At 45.6% G+C, this 21,682-nt stretch overlaps 3 non-coding genes across 3 annotated transcripts; all 3 read right to left on the bottom strand.

Annotated features, from left to right (window-relative positions):
* Positions 1-13,946: 13,946 nt before the first annotated feature.
* On the bottom strand, positions 13,947-14,109 carry LOC134899629 (U1 spliceosomal RNA). Its single transcript, XR_010173281.1, has one exon. It is a non-coding gene; the product is annotated as a U1 spliceosomal RNA (small nuclear RNA).
* A 152-nt stretch (positions 14,110-14,261) lies between these two features.
* Positions 14,262-14,425, bottom strand: LOC134899027 (U1 spliceosomal RNA). The gene has a single exon (XR_010172713.1). It is a non-coding gene; the product is annotated as a U1 spliceosomal RNA (small nuclear RNA).
* A 670-nt stretch (positions 14,426-15,095) lies between these two features.
* Positions 15,096-15,258, bottom strand: LOC134899407 (U1 spliceosomal RNA). The gene has a single exon (XR_010173083.1). It is a non-coding gene; the product is annotated as a U1 spliceosomal RNA (small nuclear RNA).
* Positions 15,259-21,682: the final 6,424 nt, after the last annotated feature.

The following is a 21,682-nucleotide window of genomic DNA, read 5'->3' on the forward strand; positions in this document are numbered from 1 at the left end:
ACTTTCCCTTGTGCTTTACTCTCTCTCTCTCTCTCTCTCTCCTTTGTTTAGAGCATCAGTTTCTGTAGTCCACTTATACCCTTATTTTTTCCAGTGTTTCACTAACTCTCTGATGTAATGAGGATGTATGGTCTAGAGGGATCAGTAATGCATTGTACTGTATAGAGGCGTCAGGGATGTAGCGTAGGGAATAGAGGCGTCAGGGATGTAGCGTAGGGAATAGAGGCGTCAGGGATGTGGCGTAGGGAATAGAGGCGTCAGGGATGTGGCGTAGGGAATAGAGGCGTCATGGATGTGGCGTAGGGAATAGAGGCGTCAGGGATGTAGCGTAGGAAATAGAGGCGTCAGGGATGTGGCGTAGGGAATAGAGGCGTCAGGGATGTGGCGTAGGGAATAGAGGCGTCAGGGATGTGGCGTAGGGAATAGAGGCATCAGGGATGTGGCGTAGGGAATAGAGGTGTCAGGGATGTAGCGTAGGGAATATAGGCATCAGGGATGTACTAGCAGGTATATAGAGGTCAGTGTACTGTAAAGAGGGGTCAGTAATGCAGTGATGGTTATAGAAAGGTCAGTGATGTAGTGTAGGGTATAGAGGGGTCAGTTATGTAGTGTGGGGTAAAGAGGGGTCAGTAAAGATACTAAGCTGAAGTACTTAGAACACTTCTTGAATTAAGACACAACCTGCAAGAAAAAGTATGCAATATGGGTGAAAAGGCAAATGTCAGAGGTCTGATACAAGTGACCAGCTCCATACCTTGCACCACATAGCGTTATGTTAAACTGGGATATGTTCTTTTTTGGTGTGTGTGTGTGTGTGTGTGTGTGCGCCAAAGGCTGCCTGCCTTATTGCTCCTCCCCCATCCGGCTCCCAAGCACCTCTGCTGCCCAGTGATCCAGGAGCCTGCTGCTAGGAAGAAGTGGCCGAGCTTCAGCAAGCGAGTCTGGAAACTGGCGGAGGAAGTCATGATAACCAGATAATGGGGAGTGGAGAGCCAGTTCCAAGGTAATACTTTATACAGCTGGTTGAGATCCTGGTCGGTGGATATGGATTCCAAGAAAACCCTGGAGGTGCTTCCTATCAAGGGAGACACTCTCTTTGGAGAAGACCTCAATAAGATTGTAGCTGATCTGGCTACTGCTAAAACAACTTGCCTACCTAGTATGACTCCTACCACGTAGAAGGCTAAAAGTACTTTTCCTTGGCCCTTTCATCCTCCAGGTAAAGCGTACCCATGGTCAGGCATACCCAAAGCAAGCTCATGCTTCCAGACCTGCCAAGCCCAGACTGAAGCAAGCCTGGGCTGCCCGTCAGCCTGCTTCCAAAACGGACAAGCCTGCCGCATGACGGGGCGGGCCTCCCTCTGGGGGATCCCAGGGTGGGGGGCCCGACTTCTAAGTTTGGCATAGAAAGGTATAATTCTAAGATAGAGAATTCTATTTGGAGCTCACCTTGTACTTTGTGAAGAAATAATCAGCATTGTGGCTGAGCAGATACATGTAGTGTGTGGCTGCAAACTGCATGGATCTGCTGCGTTGCAATGCTGATACTTTTTTTTTCAAAGTACCAATAGCTTCATATAATGTTCACAATTTTTATGCAGGATCAAATAGCTCAATGGGTAGGGTGTTTGATTAGAATTCAACAGGTTATAGGTTTGAATCCTTGGTATTGTAGTTTGAGATGTCGGCATCCTATCACCTGGGATATCATACTAAATAAATGGAGTTGATCAATTTTTTTTTTTTTTATTAAACTAGGGACAATTTCCAGATACTTTTATTTATAACTGAGATTGCCCCCTGGAACTTCACATCAGTTGACAACTATGCATGAGTGGGCAGTGCTTGCCCTGGATCTGCCCACCCATTTGTGTGCCATCATAAAAGAAAGCATAACTGACAGTTATCCTGGGCGTACACTACACAATTATCTGTCAGGCTATCTATCCAGTCTGGATGGATGGAATAAAAATCTGGTAATGTATAGGAGCAAATGTCAATTAACCATTTGCTCCCAAACACTAGAAAAGTGGTCAAAAATGGTCATTACACAAATTGGTTAAACCCAAAATTTAACCAATTTGTTTAGGGGACCATTTTTGTCCATTTTCTAGTGTTTGAGAGTAAATCGTTGATGGTCATTTGCTCACATAGATAACCGGATTTCTATTCCAATCAGCCAGTGTTGGAGAGATGGTCTGCCAGATTACATAATGCATACCAGAGCCATAACTAGACTTTTTAGTGCCCTGTGACAGAGAATTATATGCCCCCCCCCCCACACTATTTTTGCAATATGGACAAAAGGCGCATGCCTCGTGGGGAAGGGGCATAACAAGATTGGTCTCAGAGAAAGCACATGAGATATGAAGATATATCTAGTATACTTGACACTCAATGGTTTGTGGTATTGCCGGGGGGCCCTCCTTAAATGCATATACAGTCACACATGGCTTGCTTGTGCAAATGGCATATCAGCAGTCAGCACTAACTGGTGACATGCCATTTGTACAAGTAAGCCATGTGTGACTAATATATAAACACACTTTATTAAATAACACCTCAAACTACCATACCCAGGATTCAAACCTATAACCTGTTGAATTCTAATCAAACACCCTACCCATTGAGCTACTTGATCCTGCATAAAAATTGTGAACATTATATGAAGCTATTGGTACTTTGCAAAAAAAAATTATTAGCATTGCAACTCAGCAGATCAATGCAGTGTGCAGCCACACACTCCATATATCTGCTCAGCCACAATGCTGATTATTTCTTCACAAAGTACAAGGTGAGCTCCAAATAGAATTCTCTAGCTTAGATTATACCTTTCTATGCAAGGGTAAATAGCTCAATTGTTTGACTGCAATGCCACAGGAAATGGTTTGGATCCAAGACAGTGTGACTGAATAATAAAGAAACCTTAAGATGAGTTCATGAATGTTGTATAAGTATTAGTGAGAGAAGGGGTCAGGAGCATGCTAGGCTGCAAAAAATAAGGTAGGCTGCAAGTGAAAGTAATGATCTCCTATATATTTTCCCAGATCTGTCACTCTGTGTGGCTAACTCTGGGGGAAGTCACAGCAATGGGCGGAGACGGCATCTGCAGGACGATACACCAGTGCCAGCAGCAGACCGTAACAAAGTGACAGATTTGGGAGAATATATAGGAGGTAGGGAGGTGGCCATGGTACATGGCTGACCAAGGGACACTAGCTCATGTACCCCTTTACCACTGAGGCTAGCCACCAAGGATGGACCTGTCACCAGTGCACATGCAATAACCTCTTCTGCTGCCCTCTTTGCAACTCAGATTGCCCAGTGCTCCCCTTCGCTAACAGTCCACAAAGTTTCCCCATCTCACGATCTGCCTCCTCACCGCCACTTTCATCTCTACAGCACACGCGCATATCATACAAGATCCCATCATGCGTACGTAGGTCTGAAATGCCAGAGGGAGGTTGGGGGGAGATTGACATGCGCCAGCAACACCACACAGCTCACTGTGACCACAGTGGAGAGGCGCTGCAACAGGACAATACACCAACCTCGGAGCAAGGAACTGCGTCGGTCAGGAGGAGAACTATTTCAATAGCATAAAAAGGTTAGTGCGTCCCACCCTATGGACACCAGACTCATCAATTCACTGTTGCCAGAGTCTCATACAATGACTCTGAACCTCTAAGCACACTATTTGACTGTCCACACCCTGCTGTGCCTATTACCCATCTCCTCCACCACCCTCAACACTGACCCACACATCATTCACCCACAAAGATACAATAAAGGTAGTTTGGATAAATTAGCTAAATGAAATGGATTTAACCAATTTATCTAAATGACCATTTTTGGATGTTTTCCAGTGTTTGTGAGCAAATGGTCAATTGTCATTTGCTGCCACATATTAGCATAATTTTGTTTCAACTAGAAAAAAAAAATGGACAGATAATCTAAGTGTGGATCCAGTTTAAAGGTCCGTATTCACGGACCGATTTTGGGGAGAGATGTGTGCTGAGCGAACTGCTCAGCACACATCTCTCCCCCCGCTCAGCACAGCGTGATGTGTGCTGAGCGTACGGGGGGTGGGGGGGCGCTCATTTCACCCCCTGTGTAGGGCATTCTGTGTGTATCCAGCTTAACAGGTGTGAGCATCATACAACTACTGACTTGCGAGTAACTATACAGCAGCTCCATACCTTGTGACTTGAAGAAACACCAGTTAACCCCGGGAATGCTGCAGTCAAAGCAACAATTCCTCTTCTTACATTCCGCTGCACTTATTGTGGGGTAGCCGCAATCCCTTCTGCTGTACGGTTCCACATTACATTGTTTCTTGTCACTTCCTGTTGATGCAGTAAGGAAACATCCAGGAATTACAGCAGCTTAGTTTTTTTTTTTTTTTTAACTGGTGCAATTTAGCTAGATCACAGGGCAATTTAGCTCCTTTGGTCCTTTTTTAGGACCAGTTAATCAGACAGTTGAGCAAACTGAAAAACAGCTAACAGGAAATTTCCACTTAAATGGTATTTTCTAATCTTATCTGACCGTGACTAAGAATAAAGGATACACAAGATAAACTCTTATAGCTATTGACCTTATCCATGTTTAAGCTCCATCAAATCTGTAATCAATAGCACTACATGCTCCCACTCTACCACTGTACTGTATACTCTACCTGTGTTTTTAAGGTAAAAACACCATTTAACCCCAGTGACACTTGAATTAAAGCAGCAGCCTCTATAATAGCATTCTTTAGCATTAATCCCAGGAAATCTGCAATCTTCACGCTCTTTGATAGCCACGCTACATTGCTGTTTACTTGGATGGAGCAGAGAGCACAACATCAGGACATAGGAAATATTACAATGCATGATAAGAAAGGTGTGAGTTCTACAGCAAGGCTCTAACCCTTTGCCAGTGCCAAATACATAGGGCTTAACTCAGATCTGATCACAGCAGCAAATTTATTAGCTAAAACCATGTACACTGCAGGGGGGGGGGTGTATAATATGTGCAGAGAGAGTTAGATTTTGGTGCGGTGTGTTCAAACTGAAATCTACATTGCAGTGTAAAAACAAAACAGCCAGTATTTACCCTGCACACAAACAATATAACCCACCTAAATCTCTCTGCAAATGTTATATCTGCCCCCCCCCCCCCCCATCCCTGCAGTGCACATGGTTTTGCCCACTAGCTAACAAATTTGCTGCATCTGGGAATTACAGCATCTTAATATTTCTTTTTACAGAGGGTTCAGCAAATTAAATTATTTAGTGAAATACTGTAATCATAACAGTTACAGGGATATTGTAGGTAGATTTATTGTCAGTGGATAAATGTAAAAATTAAACCCTTAGGCATAGTTCCCAAATGCTGTCATTGCAATCCAGATTTTAAGGATATCATGCTTGAGCACGGGTGACTTAATTAGAACTTCGGTCAATGTGAATTAACCATTGGACTCAACCATGGTTATCCTTAAAACCCAGGGGTCTATTTAAGATCGATCTTAATCGATGTTGGGCTTCCAGGTTGAAAAAAAAACACACATTTACTAACATTTTAAAATTTATATAAAAAATCATCTGTTCGTAAATGCAGTGCACATGGTTTTGCCCAACTGCTAACAAAAATCCTGCTGCGATCAACTCAGAATTACCCCCCATGGCCCTCATTCCGAGTTGTTCGCTCGCAAGCTGCTTTTAGCAGCATTGCACACGCTAAGCCGCCGCCTACTGGGAGTGAATCTTAGCATCTTAAAATTGCGAACGAAAGATTTGCACTATTGCGATAAGACATCTCTGTGCAGTTTCTGAGTAGCTCGAGACTTACTCTGCCAGTGCGATCAGTTCAGTGCTTGTCGTTCCTGGTTTGACGTCACAAACACACCCAGCGTTCGCCCAGACACTCCTCCGTTTCTCCAGCCATTACCGCGTTTTTCCCAGAAACGGTAGCATTTTTTCCCACACGCCCCTAAAACGGTCTGTTTCCGCCCAGAAACACCCACTTCCTGTCAATCACATTACGATCACCAGAACGATGAAAAAACCGTGAGTAATATTCCTAACTGCATAGCAAATTTACTTGGCGCAGTCGCAGTGCGAACATTGCGCATGCGCATTAAGCGGAAAATCGCTGCGATGCGAAGAAAATTACCGAGCGAACAACTCGGAATGACCACCTATGTGCACTGCAGGGAAGGCAGATTTAACATGTGCAGAGAGAGTTAGATTTGGGTGTGGTGTGTTCAATCTGCAATCTAATTTGCAGTGTAAAAATAAAGCAGTCAGTATTTACCCTGCACAGAAACAAAATAACTCACCCAAATCTAACTCTTTCTGCACATGTTATATCTGCCTCCCCTGCAGTACACATGGTTTTGCCCAACTGCTAACAAAATTCCTGCTGCGATCAACTTGGAATTACCCCCATCGAATTACCCCCATTTTCACACTGCTCGTGTATATAAGACATAGGGCCTAATTCAGTTTGGATCGTAATACGCGTTCCAACCGCAAAAACTATGAAGAGGATTGGGGCATATACGCAGGGTCCATCCTGTGCGTGTGCCTACATTTTCTCCGGGTGCCCCGCAGAAAATGCAAATGCCTCTGCCTGTCAATCAGTAGAGGGCGTACCTTCGCAGGTATATCGCGATCATGAGCCATGTCTCCCATTTTTGTCATTATAGGTGCTCTGTGAGCTGCTGGCCATGCCCCAGCCCCTCTGTCTCCCGTGAATAGACATTGAGGCTTATTCAGACCAGATCGCTTCAATTTATTTTCACCCAACGGGCAATCAGGTCTGCACTGCACAAGCGTATGCGCCACAATGCGTAAGTGCGACGGTCCGGAGATCACAAGAAGATTGACAAGAAGAGGGTGTTTGTGTGGGTTGCAACTGAATGTTTCTAGGGAGTGTCCGGAAAAACACTGGAGGGACCCGGCGTTTTGTGGGAGGATTTGTGACGTCACCTCAATGGCTGAGTAAGTGCTGAGCTGTGCAGCTCTTGTGCACATGTGATCACACACCTGCACAGCAAATTTTCCCTTCCGCTGTAGGCGGCAACTACCTGATTACAGGGATGCAAAAAACACACCCTAGCGATCAGGTCTGAATTACCCACAATGTGCATATTTGCAGAGCAAAAAGCTACAGGGAGCCTTCCACCCCCCCCCCCCCTTCCCCATGACTATGGGACACTGCGGCCCCCACAGGGGGGGGGGGTTGTTAGCTGGACATTCCCAAAAAAAGTGACTGTCCTGCAAAAATTGGTATAGTTGGGAGGTATGTTCAAATACATTTATTGTTTTGCATGCGGGGTAAATACTGGCTTCTTTGACATTTAGCCACAAATGCTGCACAGCTGAATTACAGTATTACACTGCAATTAACAGTTATGCTAGGACATTCCCCCTCCCAAATCTACCTCTCTCTGCATGTTACATCTGTCCCACAGTGGCGTGCGGTGAGGTCAGTGGCTAGTGAGGCACTACAGCCATAATTTCCGCCGAATCCTGCCGATGACCCTTAGCCAATGCCCGCTACTGCCTCTGAGCCGATACCCGCTGCCACCGTCAATGGCTTACAAACTCTCCCACAATCAACTGACCCAGCCCTCCACCACTAATTTCTATCTCAGTCCGATGCCGCCAATGCCCGCTGCCTGCCTGCTCATTGTTCTTGTTATATATTATACATTTTTAAAGAAAAAAAAATGAGTGTTTGGGACTGGGAAGGGTGAGGGAGGAGGACATGAATGCACTTTTGTTGTCCAGGGCTTCCATTAACTTAAAGGAGAAGGGTCTGAATGGGTTAAAAAAAATGCGTGAGGTCCCCCCTCCTTAGTATAACCAGCCTCGGGCTCTTTGAGCTGGTCCTGGTTATTTAAATACTGGGGGGAAAATTGGACAGGGGTTCCCCGTATTTAGACAACCAGCACCGGGCTCTTAGAACGGTCCAGGTTCCAAAAATACGTGGGACAAAAGATGTAGGGGTCCCCCATATTTTTAAAACCAGCACCGGGCTCCACTAGCCAGAGAGATAATGCCACAGACGGGGGACACTTTTATGTAGGTCCCTGCGGCCCTGGCATTACCCCTCCAACTAGTCACCCCTGGCCGGGGTTCCCTGGAGGAGTGGGGACCCCTTAAATCAAGAGGTTCCTCCCCTCGAGGCACCCAAGGGCCAGAGGTGAAGCCCGAGGCTGTCCCCAGCACCCCTGGGTGGTGGGTGCCGGGCTGATAGCCATGTGTGTAAAAAAAGAATATTGTTTTTGTTGTTGTGGAACTACAAGGCCCAGCAAGCCTCCCCCGCTTGCTGGTACTTGGAGAACCTCAAGTACCAGCAGGCGGGGAAATAACGGGCTTGCTGGTACCTGTAGTTCTACAACAACAAAAAATACCCAAATAAAAACACAAACACACACACCGTGACAGTAAAATTATTGAGACAGGCTGTAGCATGTGGGTGCATGTAACCCTATAAAAGTGATGGATTGGGTGACTATTACAATACCCACTGTTGCTGTCTGAAAAATTATGGATTTATAGATTGCTCTGCCGAGACATGTTTTTTTCTAAAATGCACCACAGGTATGGATGGATAGTATACTTGACGACACAGAGGTAGGTAGAGCAGTGGCCTACTGTACCGTACTGCTATATATTATATTATTTATTATTATTATTATTATTATCCTTTATTTATATGGCGCCACAAGGGTTCCGCAGTGCCCAATTACAGAGTACATAAACAAATAATCAAACAGGAAAACAGCAATTTACAGTTGACAACAATATAGGACAAGTACAGGGTAAATAAACATAGCTACATCAGCAGATGACACTGGAATAAGTATCAGGTGGCAGAAGACTGCTGGATTTGGTGCAGCTGAAGATTATTAAAGTAAGAAAAGAGTAAGCACATGAGGGAAGAGGGCCCTGCTCGTGAGAGCTTACATTCTAAAAGGGAGGGGTAGACAGACAGGGGTGAGACAGATGGGGTACATAGAGAGCGTGGAACAGAGGTTTAGGATGAGATTTGGCTGGGTTTGGTGAAGAAGTGGGTCTTGAGAGCCCGTTTGAAGTTTTGTAGAGAGGTGGAGAGTCTGAGGGGGAGAGATAGGGAATTCCAGAGAAGTGGTGCAGCACGTGAAAAATCTTGGAGGTAGGAGTGGGAGGAAGTAATCCGTAGGCAGGAGTCGGTGTGCATTAGCAGAGCGAAGAGGGCGGGTGGGAGTGTAAAGCGAGATAAGATCAGAGATGTAGATGGGAGAGGAGTGGGTGAGGGCTTTGTAAGCAAGTGTGAGAAGCTTGAAATGGATTCTGAAAGGGAAGGGGAGCCAGTGAAGAACTAGTAAGAGAGGAGAGGTGGACGTAGTGCGTTTGGTGAGGAAAATGAGCCGGGAAGCAGCATTGAGGATAGATTGGAGTGGAGAGAGGTATTTGTCAGGAATGCCAGTCAGGAAGAGATTACAGCAGTCCAGTCTGGAGATGACCAGTGAGTGGATAAGAGTCTTAGTAGCATCCTGGGTCAGAAAGGGTCTGATCCTGGAAATATTTTTTAGATGAAAACGGCAGGTTTGTGAGAGGTGCTGAATGTGTGGTTTGAAGGAGAGGGAGGAGTCAAGGATTACTCCAAGACAGCGCACTTGGGGGGTAGAGGAGATAGTAGTGCCATCAATAGATAATGAGATTGTAGGAGGTGAGGTTATGCGGGAGGGAGGTAGGATGATCAGCTCGGTCTTAGACATGTTAAGTTTAAGAAAGCGCTGGGACATCCAGGAAGAGATAGCAGAGAGACAGTTGGAGATACGAGTGAGGAGAGTAGGGGAGAGGTCTGGAGAGGAAAGATAGATTTGAGTGTCATCAGCATAGAGATGATATTGGAAACCAAAAGAACTAATGAGCTTACCTAGTGAGGACGTATAGAGAGAAAAGAGAAGAGGACCAAGGACAGAACCTTGGGGTACCCCTACAGTTAGTGGAAGTGAGGGGGAGGTGGAGTCATGAGAGGAGACAGAGAATGAACGGTCAGAAAGTTAGGACGACAACCAAGAGAGGGCTGTGTTACGCAGACCAATGGAGTGAAGGATTTGCAGTAGGAGAGGATGGTCCACAGTGTCAAAAGCAGCAGAGAGATCAAGTAGAATAAGTAGAGAGTAGTGTCCCTTAGATTTAGCAGCATGGAGGTCATTGCATACTTTTGTAAGGGCAGTTTCAGTGGAGTGGAGAGGACGGAAGCCAGACTGGAATGGGTCAAGCAGTGAGTGTGAGGAAAGAAAGGAAGTAAGGCGGTTGTAGACAATACGCTCAAGGAGTTTGGAGGCAAAAGGGAGGAGAGAGATGGGTCGGTAGTTGGAGAGAGTGTTTGGATCAAGGGTAGGTTTTTTAAGAATAGGAGAGATGAGAGCGTGCTTGAAGGCAGAGGGGACAGTGCCTGATGAGAGGGAGAGATTGAGAAGGTGGGAAAGATGGGAAAAAGCAGAAGAAGAGAGGTGGCAAAGGAGGTGGGAGGGGATTGGGTCAAGTGGGGAGGTGGTGAGGGGACAGGAACGAATGAGGGCCATGACTTCCTCTCCAGATGCATGGGAGAAAGATGACAGAGTTGGTGCGAGGGATGGGGAGGGTTGGTAAGGGTTGGGAGAAGGCTGGTTACTGATAGTCTGGTGTGATGTGATGTCCTGACGTATGGAGTCAATTTTGGATGTGAAGTAAGTGGCAAAGTCAAGAGCAGAGAGTGAGGAAGGGAGACGAGGTGGAGGTGGGCAGAGGAGTGAGTTGAGAGTGGCAAAGAGGCGCCGGGGGTTGGAAGACTGGGAGGAGATGAGGTTCTTGAAGTATGACTGTTTAGCAAGAGAAAGGGCAGCACTGAAGGATGAGAGCATAAGTTTGAAATGGAGGAAGTCTGCCTTAGAGCGTGATTTCCTCCAGTGTCGCTCAGCCGTACGTGAGCATTTTTGCAGATATCTGGTGCATTTGGTGTGCCAGGGTTGAGGTGTTAATTTGTGAGGGTGAATAGTGGTTGGTGGAGCAACAGAGTCAAGAGCAGAAGTAAGGGAAGCATTGTATGTGGAAGTGGCTTGTTCAGGGCATGAGAGAGAGAGAATAGGAGAGAGAAGTGAGTCAAACAGGGAGGAAAGGAATGTGGTGTCAATAGCTTCAATGTTACGCTTAGTGATGGTAGCCTTAGGAGGTAGAGATGGGGAAGTCGAGAGAGATAGGTTGAAGGAGAGCAGGTGGTGGTCAGAGAGGGGAAATGGGGAGTTGGAAAAATCAGAAATATCACAGCGGTGAGTGAAGACCAGATCCAGTGAGCTCCCATTCACATGGGAGGGTGAGGAGGTCCACTGGGAGAGACCAAGTGAAGAGGTGAGGTTAAGGAGTTTAGAGGCAGGGGATTGTGTGGGGATGTCAATAGGGATGTTGAAATCGCCTAGGATAATGGTGGGAATGTCAGAAGAGAGGAAGTGAGGAAGCCAGGAAGCAAAGTTGTCGATTAATTTGGAAGCAGTGCCAGGGGGGCGGTAAATGACAGCTACTCTAAGATAAACTGGTTGGAAGAGGCATATGGCGTGGACCTCAAATGTAAAGAATATAAGGGATGGTTCTGGTGGTATGAGTTGGTAGGAGTAACTAGAAGGTAAAAGGACCCCAACACCACCCCCATGGCGACCCCCAGGTCGGGGTGTGTGTGTGAATGTAAGGCCCCCAGCAGAGAGAGCAGCAGCAGAAGTAGTGTCAGAGGGCGTAATCCAAGTTTCAGTAATGGCTAGTAGGTGTAGGGAGTTGGAAATGAAAAGGTCATGAGTGGGGACCAGTTTGTTATAAACAGATCTGGCATTCCAGAGGGCACAGGATAGGGGGTATGAGTTTGTGGGAGAGATGTGAATTAGATTTTCAGGGTTGCTGTAGCGATGAGGTGGGATTAACTTTGAGGGCAGGGATGATGAGAGAGTAGTGATGGTACGGGTGCCTGAGCTAGGAGGGGAAACTGCAGGAGGTGGGCAGGGAGGGAGGTCAGTGTGATGTGGATGGGGGTGTGGGGAGGTGACAGGGAAGGGAGAGAGGGAGCAGGGCTGAGTTGTGGGGTAGCAGGACCATGGGGCAGAGGTGAATGAAAGTGGGGTAACAGGAAAGGTGGGGGAAGGAAACAGAGGGATGGAGGGGAGACAGAGGAGGGGAGAGAGGAGGAGGTGGAGGAGACTAGGGGGGAAGGCTAAAGATACATTATTAGGTAGACACTTAGTGATGTGGGGAGTATAAGAAAACCTTGACATAGTGTTAAGTAGGTAAATAGGTTGAGGGAAAGTGGAAGTAGGAGAGGAGACTGTAAGGCAATCCGAGCAGAAGAATTGCAGAAATGCAGGTGAGAAAAGCTGTGTAGGCTCAAGGGGTGTAGATTTAGTATGAAATGAGTCAAAAGCGTAGATAAAGTGGGTGCAGAAAAGTATTTGGAGTGTAAGAAATGAAAGGATTGTGAGAGGTTTAAGAAGCAATGGTAATTATGTTAGATGTTTTAAGTGTTTGCAGGTAAAATTGCATTGGTGCAGCTGTGCTTAAAAAACAAAATTACAATAATACAGATACAGGCATTTGTAGGTGAAATGGATGGTTTATGAAATGTCCAAGTAAGGTAGTTCTGTGCTATGTAAACAGATGCAACAATCAGGAGGTGAGTGATCTGAGGAGTAAGTGACTCACATTTGTTATTAGTTCTTCAGTTTTCTTTGTTTTGTTAGATTGGTGTGCTTCTGTTTTCCTTCTTTTTCACTTCGATTGAACGCTGATTGAACACTGCTGTTATGTGTCAATTTTATCACGGTTTGATAAAAATGCACGCTTAGATCAATAAATGCACAGCCAAATGGCTTTGCACAGCCTACACCATTGGACTTAAGTAGAAGACTATTACAAGTGAAACCAATAATTGAAATCTGTAACCACACCCCACCCCCTCAAATGCCAGGCAATAAATTACCTTAAAAACAACAACCAGGCATTCCACAAAGACTAAACTGGGTCTATATCATTCAAAACTTTAAAAAAGTACTTCAAAATCACATACTATGCAATAATGTTTCAATTTGCATTACCCAGCAGAATTAGCTTTGCATATATAGATATAGTGCAGCAGAATATATTGGTGGTTGTAGTCAATTGTAATTACCTGTAGGTGACAAGAAGAGAAGAAACGTCAATTCACAATCGATATCAGCTGAAGATAAATTAATGCTGATTGAACACTGCTGTTATGTGTCAATTTTATCACGCTTTGATAAAAATGCATGCTTAGATCAATAAATGCACAGCCAAACGGCTTTGCACAGCCTACACCATTGGACTTAAGTAGAAGACTATTACAAGTGAAACCAATAATTGAAATCTGTAACCACACCCCACCCCCTCAAATGCCAGGCAATAAATTACCTTAAAAACAACAACCAGGCATTCCACAAAGATTAAACTGGGTCTATATCATTCAAAACTTTAAAAAAGTACTTCAAAATCACATACTATGCAATAATGTTTCAATTTGCATTACCCAGCAGAATTAGCTTTGCATATATAGATATAGTGCAGCAGAATATATTGGTGGTTGTAGTCAATTGTAATTACTCAGCAGAATTAGCTTTGCATATATAGATATAGTGCAGCAGAATATATTGGTGGTTGTAGTCAATTGTAATTACCCAGCAGAATTAGCTTTGCAAATATAGATATAGTGCAGCAGAATATATTGGTGGTTTTAGTCAGTTGTAATTACCCAGCAGAATTAGCTTTGCATATATATAGTGCAGCAGAATATATTGGTGGTTGTAGTCAAATTAAGCAGACGGGAGAAGTCAGGATAGTGCGCAAGGGCATAGAAGGGAGCGGCTCAAGAAAAGAGAAGTGGAAACAGACAGCAAACTAGGCTGGAGAGAGACCTGAGACAAAGAGATCTGAATTATACGAGAGCCGACCAGGGGAAAAACAAATTATGCAGTCAAGTTTCCCACATTTGGAAAAATCACAGGAGCAGCACACCCAGAGTGCAATGAGTGAGCCTTGCCCTGGGAGAAGCACCTTCATGATCATAGTATATCACCTGGCAGGTAAGTAGGAGTTGGGCTAGAGCTGGGGAGGGTCGCTGCTCGGGCACCCCCCTGTCAAGTGAAGGAGATCCAACTGAGGCAGCACAAGGAATCTCTCGAAAGAAGAACAAGGCTAGAGGAAGATCTGAGACAAATAAATCTGACTTTTACCAGAGCTGACCAGAGGAAAGAACAAACACAGTCCCCCACTACCACAAATAATGCAGTCGAGTTTCCCACATTTGGGGAAATCATACGGGTCAGCATACCCAGAATACAATGAATGAACCTCACCCTGGGAGAACAATCTTCATGACCATGGTATCTCCTATGCAAAATAAGTATGATTTGGGATAGGGCTTGGGAGGGCCGCTGCTCAGGCACATCTCTGTCAAGTAAAGGAGATTCAACTGAGGCAGCACAAGGGAACTCTCATCTGGGGACAACAACTGCAGGGAGAACACATATTTTCAGATGAACATGGGAGGGCAGAAGGCTACCTAATACTGAAGCACCCCCAAACAACAAACCAAATGCAACAACTAGTGCAAGCATTCCTGGGGGAAGGCCTGCAGCAGATGGATTTGCATATGGTGATGTCATCCAAGCAGTGGGTCAAAGTTGGCTTCAACCCTCGTCTGCATATGAAAAGAGAAAAGGGGCGTGCGGGGCATGGCAGCATTTTTCGGAGCTTGGATGACCCCTAGTTCGCATTAAACACCTCCACCCTCCTTCGGTGTGGGGCTCATGTTGGCTATGCCCCAGCCCCGAAGCATTCAAGCTGATTTCTTGCAGCAGCTGGGCACTGTAACAGCTCCAGAGCTGCTCTGTAAGGCAAATAAAAGGGTGTGGGACCTGCAGCACTACCTGTAGTTCGCATTGTGCGTTGGAAGGCACAAAGTAAGCAGACGGGAGAAGTCAGGATAGTGCGCAAGGGCATAGAAGGGAGCAGCTCAAGAAAAGAGAAGTGGAAACAGACAGCAAACTAGGCTGGAGAGAGACCTGAGACAAAGAGATCTGAATTATACGAGAGCCGACCAGGGGAAACACAAATTATGCAGTCAAGTTTCCCACATTTGGGGAAATCGCAGGAGCAGCACACCCAGAGTGCAATGGGTGAGCCTTGCCCTGGGAGAAGCACCTTCGTGATTATAGTATCTCACCTGGCAGGTTAGTAGGAGTTGGGCTAGAGCTGGGGAGGGTCGCTGCTCGGGCACCCCCCTGTCAAGTGAAGGAGATCCAACTGAGGCAGCACAAGGGAACTCTCGAAATAAGAACAAGGCTAGAGGAAGATCTGAGACAAAGAAATCTGACTTTTACCAGAGCTGACATCACATCACACCAGACTATCAGTAACCAGCCTTCTCCCATCCCTTACCAACCCTCCCCATCCCTCGCACCAACTCTGTCATCTTTCTCCCATGCATCTGGAGAGGAAGTCATGGCCCTCATTCGTTCCTGTCCCCTCACCACCTCCCCACTTGACCCTATCCCCTCCCGCCTCCTCTGCCACATCTCTTCTTCTGCTTGTTCCCATCTTTCCCACCTTCTCAATCTCTCCCTCTCATCAGGCACTGTCCCATCTGCCTTCAACCACGCTCTCATCTCTCCTATTCTTAAAAAACCTACCCTTGATCCAAACACTCTCTCCAACTACCGACCCATCTCTCTTCTCCCTTTTGCCTCCAAACTCCTTGAGCGTATTGTCTACAACCGCCTTACTTCCTTTCTTTCCTCACACTCACTGCTTGACCCATTCCAGTCTGGCTTCCGTCCTCTCCACTCCACTGAAACTGCCCTTACAAAAGTATGCAATGACCTCCATGCTGCTAAATCTAAGGGACACTACTCTCTACTTATTCTACTTGATCTCTCTGCTGCTTTTGACACTGTGGACCATCCTCTCCTACTGCAAATCCTTCACTCCATTGGTCTGCGTAACACTCCCCTCTCTTGGTTGTCGTCCTACCTTTCTGACCGTTCATTCTCTGTCTCCTCTCATGACTCCACCTCCCCCTCACTTCCACTAACTGTAGGGGTACCCCAAGGTTCTGTCCTTGGTCCTCTTCTCTCTCTATACGTCCTCACTAGGTAAGCTCATTAGTTCTTTTGGTTTCCAATATCATCTCTATGCTGATGACACTCAAATCTATCTTTCCTCTCCAGACCTCTCCCCTACTCTCCTCACTCGTATCTCCAACTGTCTCTCTGCTATCTCTTCCTGGATGTCCCAGCGCTTTCTTAAACTTAACATGTCTAAGATCGAGCTGATCATCTTCCCTCCCTCCCGCATAACCTCACCTCCTACAATCTCATTATCTATTGATGGCACTACTATCTCCTCTACCCCCCAAGTGCGCTGTCTTGGAGTAATCCTTGACTCCTCCCTCTCCTTCAAACCACACATTCAGCACCTCTTACAAACCTGCCGTTTTCATCTAAAAAATATTTCCAGGATCAGACCCTTTCTGACCCAGGATGCTACTAAGACTCTTATCCACTCACTGGTCATCTCCAGACTGGACTACTGTAATCTCCTCCTGACTGGCATTCCTGACAAATACCTCTCTCCACTCCAATATATCGTCAATGCTGCTGCCCGGCTCATTTTCCTCACCAAATGCACTACGTCCACCTCTCCTCTCTTACTAGTCCTTCCCTGGCTCCCCTTCCCTTTCAGAATCCATTTCAAGCTTCTCACACTTGCTTACAAAGCCCCTAACCACTCCTCTCCCATCTACATCTCTGATCTTATCTCGCTTTACACTCCCACCCGTCCTCTTCGCTCTGCTAATGCACGCCGACTCTCCTGCCTACGGATTACTTCCTCCCACTCCTACCTCCAAGATTTTTCACGTGCTGCACCACTTCTCTGGAATTCCCTACCTCTCCCCCTCAGACTCTCCACCTCTCTACAAAACTTCAAATGGGCTCTCAAGACCCACTTCTTCACCAAACCCAGCCAAATCTCATCCTAAACCTCTGTTCCACGCTCTCTATGTACCCCATCTGTCTCACCCCTGTCTGTCTACCCCTCCCCTTTAGAATGTAAGCTCTCACGAGCAGGGCCCTCTTCCCTCATGTGCTTACTCTTTTCTTACTTTAATAATCTTCAGCTGCACCAAATCCAGCAGTCTTCTGCCACCTGATACTTATTCCAGTGTCATCTGCTGATGTAGCTATGTTTATTTACCCTGTACTTGTCCTATATTGTCATCAACTGTAAGTTGCTGTTTTCCTGTTTGATTATTTGTTTATGTACTCTGTAATTGGGTGCTGCGGAACCCTTGTGGCGCCATATAAATAAAGGATAATAATAATAATAAATAATATAATATATAGCAGTACGGTACAGTAGGCCACTGCTCTACCTACCTCTGTGTCATCAAGTATACTATCCATCCATACCTGTGGTGCATTTTAGAAAAAAAACATATCTCGGCAGAGCAATCTATAAATCCATCATTTTTCAGACAGCAACAGTGGGTATTGTAATAGTCACCCAATCCATCACTTTTATAGGGTTACATGCATCCACATGCTACAGCCTGTCTCAATAATTTTACTGTCACGGTGTGTGTGTTTGTGTTTTTATTTGGGTATTTTTTTGTTGTTGTAGAACTACAGGTACCAGCGAGCCCGTTATTTCCCCGCCTGCTGGTACTTGAGGTTCTCCAAGTACCAGCAAGTGGGGGAGGCTTGCTGGGCCTTGTACTTCCACAACAAAAAAACAATGTTCTTTTTTTACACTTATGGCTATCAGCCCGGCACCCACCACCCAGGGGTGCTGGGGACAGCCTCGGGCTTCACCCCTGGCCCTTGGGTGCCTCGAGGGGAGGAACCTCTTGATTTAAGGGGTCCCCACTCCTCCAGGGAACCCCGGCCAGGGGTGACTAGTTGGAGGGGTAATGCCAGGGCCGCAGGGACCTACATAAAAGTGTCCCCCGTCTGTGGCATTATCTCTCTGGCTAGTGGAGCCCGGTGCTGGTTTTAAAAATATGGGGGACCCCTACATCTTTTGTCCCACGTATTTTTGGAACCAGGACCCGTCTAAGAGCCCGGTGCTGGTTGTCTAAATACGGGGAACCTCTGTCCATTTTTCCCCCCAGTATTTAAATAACCAGGACCGGCTCAAAGAGGCTGGTTATACTAAGGAGGGGGGACCTCACACATTTTTTTTTAACCCATTCAGACCCTTCTCCTTTAAGTTAATGGAAGCCCTGGACAACAAAAGTGCATTCATGTCCTCCTCCCTCACCCTTCCCAGTCCCAAACACTCATTTTTTTTTTCTTTAAAAATTTATAATATATCACAAGAACAATGAGCAGGGCATTGGCGGCATCGGACTGAGATAGAAATTAGTGGTGGAGGGCTGGGTCAGTTGATTGTGGGAGAGTTTGTAAGCCATTGGCGGTGGCAGTGGGTATCGGCTCAGAGGCAGTAGCGGGCATTGGCTAAGGGTCATCGGCAGAATTCAGCGGACATTATGGCTGTAGTGCCTCACTAGCCACTGACCTCACCGCACGCCACTGTGGGACAGATGTAACATGCAGAGAGAGGTAGATTTTGGGAGAAGGAATGTCCTAGCATAACTGTTAATTGCAGTGTAATACTGTAATTCAACTGTGCAGCATTTGTGGCTAAATGTCAAAGAAGCCAGTATTTACCCTGCATGCAAAACAATAAATGTATTTGCACATACCTCCCAACTAACCCAATTTTTGCAGGACAGTCACTTTTTTGGGAATGTCCAGCTAACCCAAACAACCCCCCCCCCCCCCCCAGTGTCCCATAGTCATGGGGAAGGGGGGGGTGGAAGGCTCCCTGTAGCTTGTTGCTCTGCAAATATGCACATTGTGGGTAATTCAGACCTGATCGCTAGGGTGTGTTTTTTGCATCCCTGTGCTCAGGTAGTTGACGCCTACAGCGGAAGGGAAAATTTGCTGTGCAGGTGTGTGATCACATGTGCACAAGAGCTGCACAGCTCAGCACTTACTCAGCCATTGAGGTGACGTCACAAATCCTCCCACAAAACGCCGGGTCCCTCCAGTGTTTTTCCGGACACTCCCTAGAAACATTCAGTTGCCACCCACACAAACACCCTCTTCTTCTCAATCTTCTTGTGATCTCCGGACCGTCGCACCTACGCATTGTGGCGCATACGCATGTGCAGTGCAGACCTGATTGCCCGCTGGGTGAAAATAAATTGAAGCGATCTGGTCTGAATAAGCCACAATGTCTATTCACGGGAGACAGAGGGGCTGGGGCATGGTCAGCAGCTCACAGAGCACCTATAATGACAAAAATGGGAGACATGGCTCATGATCGCGATATACCTGCGAAGGTACGCCCTCTACTGATTGACAGGCAGAGGCATTCGCATTTTCTGCGGGGCACCCGTAGAAAATGTAGGCACATGCACAGGATGGACCCTGCGTATATGCCCCCATCCTCTTCATAGTTTTTGCGGTTGGAACGAGCAGTGTGAAAACATCAATCGATGGGGGTAATTCCAAGTTGATCGCAGCAGGAATTTTGTTAGCAGTTGGGCAAAACCATGTGTACTGCAGGGGAGGCAGATATAACATGTGCTGAAAGAGTTAGATTTGGGTGAGTTAATTTGTTTCTGTGCATGGTAAATACTGACTGCTTTATTTTTACACTGCAAATCAGATTGCAGATTGAACACACCACACCCAAATCTAACTCTGGTGGTCATTCCGAGTTGTTCGCTCGGTAATTTTCTTCGCATCGCAGCGATTTTCCGATTATTGCGCATGCGCAATGTTCGCACTGTGACTGCGCCAAGTAAATTTGCTATACAGTTAGGAATTTTACTCACGGCATTACGAGGTTTTTTCTTCGTTCTGGTGATCGGAGTGTGATTGACAGGAAGTGGGTGTTTCTGGGCGGAAACTGGTCATTTTATGGGCATGTGGGAAAAAACGCTACCGTTTCTGGGAAAAACGCGGGAGTGGCTGGAGAAACGGAGGAGTGTCTGGGCGAACGCTGGGTGTGTTTGTGACGTCAAACCAGGAACGACAAGCACTGAACTGATCGCACTGGCAGAGTAAGTCTCGAGCTATTCAGAAACAGCACAGAGATGTCTTTTCGCAATATTGCGAATCTTTCTTTCGCAATTTTAAGATGCTAAGATTCACTCCCAGTAGGCGGCGGCTTAGCGTGTGCAATGATGCTAAAAGCAGCTTGCGAGCGATCAACTCGGAATGAGGGCCTCTCTCTGCACATGTTAAATCTGCCTTCCCTGCAGTGCACATGGGGGGTAATTCTGAGTTGATCGCAGCAGGATTTTTGTTAGCAGTTGGGCAAAACCATGTGCACTGCATTTACGAACAGATGATTTTTTATATAAATTTTAAAATGTTAGTAAATGTGTGTTTTTTTCAACCTGGAAGCCCAACATCGATTAAGATCGATCTTAAATAGACCCCTGGGTTTTAAGGATAACCATGGTTGAGTCCAATGGTTAATTCACATTGACCGAAGTTCTAATTAAGTAGTGATGTGCACCGGAAATTTTTCGGGTTTTGTGTTTTGGTTTTGGGTTCGGTTCCGCGGCCGTGTTTTGGGTTCGGACGCGTTTTGGCAAAACCTCACCGAAATTTTTTTGTCGGATTCGGGTGTGTTTTGGATTCGGGTGTTTTTTTCAAAAAACCCTAAAAAACAGCTTAAATCATAGAATTTGGGGGTCATTTTGATCCCATAGTATTATTAACCTCAATAACCATAATTTCCACTCATTTTCAGTCTTTTTTGAACACCTCACACCTCACAATATTATTTTAATTGGTATTTGGTACCGAGGACACAGTACCTCAATCAAGTCTATAGTTGGCTCTGAAATCAGCATTAAACTGGATCCACACTTAGATTATCTGTCCATTTATTTTTTCTAGTTGAAACAAAATTATGCTAATATGTGGCAGCAAATGACAATTGACCATTTGCTCCCAAACACTGGAAAACATCCAAAAATGGTCATTTAGATAAATTGGTTAAATCCATTTCATTTAGCTAATTTATCCAAACTACCTTTATTGTATCTTTGTGGGTGAATGATGTGTGGGTCAGTGTTGAGGGTGGTGGAGGAGATGGGTAATAGGCACAGCAGGGTGTGGACAGTCAAATAGTGTGCTTAGAGGTGCAGATAAATAGGGATATCTAATAATTCACCCACTATTCTATAGAATTATTAGATATCCCTATTTATCTGCATTACTCACCTAACACTCAGCATTTATCTACATGCTGATGCTATTCATAGCACTTAGCTTGCAAGTATTTTACCCATAAGGAGACACATTAGATGTTCCCTCTCTTTTCATTAAAGACGTCCCCAGCAACCATACTGTACTATACTATAACAGGAATAATTACTGTGGGGGATTATACCATTTGATCTGGAATAAAGGGAAAATATTGTGGAAAGAGTGCTGTAAGTGTATGATATGTAGAACTATTGCCAAGTTCTGACATTTGTCAAGTGAATTACTAATATACATTCAACTAATATTACATAGTGTCCAGTAATTCAGTATCAGACTAATTGATATAGTCAATTTGGATCAATAATAAAGACA

Source organism: Pseudophryne corroboree, chromosome 3, assembly GCF_028390025.1.
Source record: "Pseudophryne corroboree isolate aPseCor3 chromosome 3, aPseCor3.hap2, whole genome shotgun sequence".
NCBI lineage: Eukaryota > Metazoa > Chordata > Amphibia > Anura > Myobatrachidae > Pseudophryne > Pseudophryne corroboree.